Source organism: Rhincodon typus, unplaced genomic scaffold (genome assembly GCF_021869965.1).
Source record: "Rhincodon typus isolate 14 unplaced genomic scaffold, sRhiTyp1.1 hic_rhity00004701, whole genome shotgun sequence".
In the NCBI taxonomy this organism is placed as follows: Eukaryota; Metazoa; Chordata; class Chondrichthyes; order Orectolobiformes; family Rhincodontidae; genus Rhincodon; species Rhincodon typus.
In genome coordinates this window covers 1-5,960 of record NW_025970339.1, presented here as the reverse complement: position 1 = coordinate 5,960, position 5,960 = coordinate 1, and the positions used below count along the sequence as shown (strand labels likewise).

The 5,960-nt window shown below is 39.8% G+C and overlaps 1 long non-coding RNA gene across 1 annotated transcript; it reads right to left on the bottom strand.

Moving 5' to 3' along the window:
- Positions 1-1,055: 1,055 nt before the first annotated feature.
- Positions 1,056-5,877, bottom strand: LOC125481976. Its single transcript, XR_007261509.1, has 2 exons — positions 4,641-5,877; positions 1,056-4,425 (listed from the first exon to the last, which is right to left on the bottom strand). It is a non-coding gene; the product is annotated as an uncharacterized LOC125481976 (long non-coding RNA).
- Between the last annotated feature and the right edge of the window lie 83 nt (positions 5,878-5,960).

Sequence of the window (5,960 nt, the reverse complement as noted above, 5' to 3'; positions counted from 1 at the left end):
TGGCACACTGTAACTAGTGAACTGCTGCAGTGATTAATGTCGGGCCCTCAAATATTTGTGGTCTGTATTCATTACTTTGATAAAGGGATCGACTGTCTTATCGCAAAATTTGCTGACACTGCAAAGGCAGATCAGGGAACAAGTTGAGGCAGATCCAAGGTGTCTGCAAATGGATATTGATGAATCAATGTACAAAGTAAAAGCAACTGGAGATGAATGTGGGAAAATGTCACTTGAGTAGGAACGGTACCAACTGGGAGAGACTGCAGAACACTTCAGCACAGAGAGATCAGGGTTTCCTAAAACATTTATTACAAAATATGAGCATGAAGGTATTGGGAGTCATCAAGAAGGGAAATGGGATGTTTACCTTAATTTGAAAGTTGAAGAAGTGTAAAAACATGGGTGTCTTGCTGGAGACTATTGATGAGCGTTGATGAGACAACACCGAGAATTACATAGAGTTTTGATCTCCTTACTTAAGGACTGATAGAATAGCATTGGATTCAATTCAAAGAATGTTCACCAGCCTGATTCCTGGGATGAAGAGATCCTATTATCAGGAAACCTTGAACAGATTGGCCACATACCCATTGGAATTTAGAAGAATGAGAGGGATGTTACTGAAATTGATGCGGTTCTGAGGGGGACTAAGAGGATTGTTTTCCCCTGGGGGACAATCCACAACAAGGGGGAACACTAATGAAAGGGGTGTCCCACTTAAGATGGAGGTGAAGGAGAACTTGCCCTCTCAGATAGTCCTTAGCCTTTGGAATTTGCCTGCCCGGACAGCAGTAGAGGCCGGGTCATTGACTATATTCAAGGCTGAGTTCGATTGCTTTTGGATCAAAAAAACGATGTCAAAGGCTACAGGTAGGAAAGTGGAGTTAAGGCCACAAACGGGTCAGCCATGATTGTGTTGAATGATGGAGAGGGATCAATGGGCCAATTGGCTGACCTCTCCTCATTAGTGGTTCCTTAAGCTGGTTTAGCACCAGCTTGGTCATCATCACTTTCAAGAGTTTTTTTAAAACATTCAAATATATCAATATGAAAACAGCTATTTTACTTTATTATTGGCAATTGAAGCATTGAACACAGTAGTACCTTGGATATTGTCCAAGCAAATTCTCACCAAGCATGCGATAATCAGGAATAATTTGTATATTTTTGTGTTACATCAGGAATTCAGATTATTTCACACAGTCTAAATATCCAGCAAATCTCACACTTAATTCCAAAGTATATGTCTTCTGATGATTAAAATATGAAAATAAAACATAATTTCTCCAATAAACTTTAAACAATCTTGCTAATGATTTCATAAGTTATGACAATTCTTCTTGGATATCCTTTTTTCAAGACAAAATTATTTTTACTACATAGAAAAGCTTCTCACGGATATTTGACATATTATAGTGTATACCATCAAAACCTGTTGAAATAAAACTCTGAAATTACTAAAACTCACTAAAACTAGTTTACAGACTGCTGGTAAAACACACTATACTAGTTGACTCACTGCAAAGAGCTAAGCAAACACTTAAATCTTGACCTTATAACAATTGTAATAATTCAAATGTATTGAAGAGACAGTGGCTGCATTAACCCTTATAGTCGCAGTTACAGGCCAGTGTAGTGTACTCTCGGGGAATCGGCAGATTTCTACAAGTCAAACAATGAAGCTGCAGGAATGTTAATGCACCAAGATCAGCACCCAACAATCTCCAATAAAAACAGAAATGCTGGAAACACTAGCATATCACAGCATACTTGAATGGTGAAACATCGTCAATTCCATCCTGTATGGCACATGACAGAACGCCAAAAGTCTTTTGAATATGAAATTTCTCCCATTTCCATCTTGGTCTTGTATGTGGTCTGCTGCTGACATCAATCTTGCTAATTCAGTTGTTTCCCTATTCAGATATTGGTATACTATATCCAAGTAAGCACAGCAAAACAAAATCTTCACATTCAACTTAAATAAAGATAGAGAACAAGAAGGATAGAGCACCGCAACTTTACATTCCTGCCTTCCAGCCATGTGCTTTATTACTCGCTTTGTAAAACACCTCAGCAAGGTTTGACAGAAAGGGATAGCTTTGTTTTTCAGTGGTTTGCACCATGAATGACATGTTTTCCATTATCCTGATCTCATTATGGAGAGCCATGAGGCCTGTCAGCTATCAATTTCAGAATCACACCAGTTTTGCTTTTTGGGTTTCAACAATACTGTTTGACCTGTAGAGACATTCATCCTGAAAGCAGAACACTGAGACAGTGAACAGGAAGAAGTCTGCCTTCCTGGATCAATATTGAGAACTACTTCTCACCATTTTTCCAACAATGTGGGTGCAGTGCATCATTAAGATGGAGGAATGATTCAGTTTCTCCTCTTTCTTCACCCACACTCCAGGCTGAGCAGTGATTAAAGCGAGATTAGAATCCATTGACAGTGATAAACAATTTAACAAAGGAAGACTGGCTTCAGAGGCAAACATGTAACAGGAAGAAGATATTCTATAGGTTTGCTCAGTGCATTCATGATGCAGTAATACACACATATCACATCTCGTTGCAAGGTTATGTTCGTGTCTCTTTATGAGCAGAAACTTTGGAAATTCTTTAGCTGTTTATAAAGTATTCCGGCCACAGAAAGTAATGGGACTGGAGAGGGGAAAGCCAGGATCATTCTATTCAAATTACTTAGAACCAGGAAACTCCTGCAGGTTTTCCTGAAGGCCATATCATCCTGCTGTTGAAGAAAGAAAATATAAATTTTCAAAGGAAGCAAACAACTGTGAGCATATTTCAGAGCCTACCACCTTCATTAACTTGACATTTCCATGAGCTTGAAATACTGACAAACCTTTATTCATAATGGCATTAAGCTACAAATTTCTGCCAATAAAGACAACAATTGGGTGGGAACAAATTGGGTTAACCTGCAAGAGAGAGGAATTTAGAATGATTGTTTATCCAGAGTTAAGTTTAATCTGAAATCCTGTCAGTGAGGGAAGAGGATAACACCTTCGGGCCATATCCTGTACACTGTGGCAGGTTTGTAACCATGTCAGAGGCTCGCTGGCAATTCTCACAAGTGCAGCGCTCTTCATGTTAACAGACCCTCCCTTTTGTCAAGGCAGGAGTAGATTCAGGAATGGGTCTTACAGATACCCAAGTACAAAAGTATAAATCCACTCAGTGCGGGCTCTCGTTTCACTTTGGAAGATTTTTATTTTTCAGCTTGCCCTCCTGGCCTTGAGTTTTTCACTTTGACTGAACCACATATCATTTGATTATTGCTTGGCTCAGAGGTGGAGTTTGTTGGGGGGGGAATGGCTTAAGGGGCCCTCTTGTGGCACAGTGGTAGTGTCACTACCCCAGGAGCGAGAGGCCCAGGTTGAAGTCACACCTGCAGAGGTGTGTAATACCAGGTTGATATCTCTAAATGTGTTGGTTAGAATGAAAAAAGCCGCTTGCTTCTGTTATTAAAATGCTCCATCTCCCGTGGTTTGTGATGCTGGAAACAACCTGAAACATTGACAGGCAGAATTCCCACCTGTTTGCAGTTCCAGCAACGGAGTGGAAATTCAGCAACATCAGATTCTTACCAGTTATCCATTCTCCGCGGATAAATACAGATCGGGAAACTAGTGGGATCTTCCTCAGCTCTGTTTCAGGAGAGACCCGTGGGACTTTTTACATCCATCTGAGAGGGAGGATAGGCCCTTGACTTAATGCTTCATCTGAAAGACAGTACCTCTGCCACTACAGCACTTTATCAGCTCCTCACTAAGGTGCCAGCCTCGACCAGGTGCTCAAGTTTCCAGAATGAAACTTGAAACTACAACCTTTTATTGTGGCCACAATTTCAAACTAAAAAAGCTTTAACATTGGCAACATTTCATTTGTCACATCATCGCGAAAATTCAAAATAGGTAGTAATAGTGGGCAAGGATGAACAGATTCAAGTCTGTTCCAGGAGGGGAGTAAAATTCAGCACCAGCTCCTGAGAAAATCTAAGACTCGGAAGAAAAATGCATGACATTAGCTTTCAAGAGTAAATGAACAATTTGGGAAATAAACCTAAAGATTAATGTTTCAGATTTTTTCAGTGTTTAGGTGTCAAAATCCTAATGGATTTTCTCCTCTACTTGCTGTGAATCCATAGCATTTAATTACTTGCATCCAGCCTGCAGTTTGCTATCGGTTAACAGCAAAGGATGTGAAGAATTATAGGCTGGTGTTGCAAGGTTTGCACGACGGATAATCATATTGGAACGTTCACAATGAAATTCTTAAGTTGTTGGCAAATCGAGACAGCAAGAGTTGGTTCAATATTTTCCTTTCTCCTTCTCATCCATGGTTTGTTAAGAGTTGTTTATTGCTTCGGGTTTGGTATTTCTTATGCTGCTTATTCTGTGAAAAAATTTAAATAGTCAAAGCATGCACTAAAAGAAAGTTAAAACGTGGTAAGTAGTCAATTAATCCAAACAGTTTGTATGAGCATATGTACATGTAGCCGACAAATGATTGGTCGTTCAGCAGAATTGTTATTTCTTTCAATGTGGAAATGTAAACCAGAATGGATTTGCAGCAGAGGAAAGTAACGGCTTGAGAGCAGATTTTCTTACCTGATTGGCTTGTAGCAGTAAACTGTAATCACAACGAAAATGATAAATGTGCCAACAATAATCATTGGAATAGACCGAGTCGATGAAGCATTAGGTGAGGCAACGTCATTGTGATGATCCTTTGAGAAAGAAAGTTCTAAATATTATCATATGAAAGCACCATTAGGGATCTAGCCACAGGACCAGCACATTTAAAGGTTGGTCATAAAAGTCCTGAAAGCTGTTAGAAATGTTCAAAAGGCATTTGCACCAATTCATACCTTAATTCAAGGCTGAAAGAGGAGAGGATGGAGAAACAACAGGCAAAAGGAAAATGAAAGGAAACATCAAATATGGACAAGACTAAAAGAAGCCCAGTGTCCTGTACAACATGCCTCACTGGTACAGAGGCCAGTTTCCAATACTGGCTGTACCAGCCTTCAACTGCATCATGGGTACAGGTGCCCATGTAAGTCCCCTCTGCATTTAGCTCACAGAAGACAGTTTCCCATGGCTGTGAGCAGGTGGAGATGTATGTGGATTGTCATCTTGCAGATTCTGTCAAACCAGTTTCTTTGACAGTTGGTTACCCTGACATGTTTTCTTTTCACACAGGGTCTGAGGCAATTCAGCTTCAAACGACTATTTTGAATGTTGCTTAAAATTCCAGCTCCCACCCAGCCCCCTTCCAATGTGCAGAAGAACCCAACATTGAAACACTCAGAGAAAGTGTCACAATCAAAATGGAACAACTGGACAATCCACAGACAAAATAGCAGAGTCTTAAAAACAGAATTTTTGAAGTCATTTTTCAGTAATTTCCTGTGATCTATTCTGTTAAAACCACAACAAATGCTGCCTAAGTTAAATACATTTCCTACACTGGAGAAAGAGACAGTCAAACCAAAATGCACTTGTAGCAATTGAAAACCAAACAGTGAAACACAGATTTCTGCAAAGGTGACAAACAACTCCAACAATCAGGTTTGCTGTATAATGGATTGCAAATGTCCACGTTTATCTGCATCAATGATCGTGACATGCTGCATTGTACGAAAAGTGATAGCGTACAGGGGCTGGTTACGTGCGAGAAAAATGATCACTGGGTGTCCAGATTTTGCTTTGGGATATTCTCTTGCCTGCTGCATCAGCAGACATTTTAACAAAAGGTTATTTTAGCAGAAACACAATATATTTATGGAAATGAGGGCCCTACCCTTTGAAAGACTTTACGACTTCCATTTCAGTTTTACCAGTATTGAATTTGTTCGTAGCAAATCACATCCAGAACCTGGGAATGATATCAGCATGACTTAAAGGGATCCCCAAGTTAGTTCAATC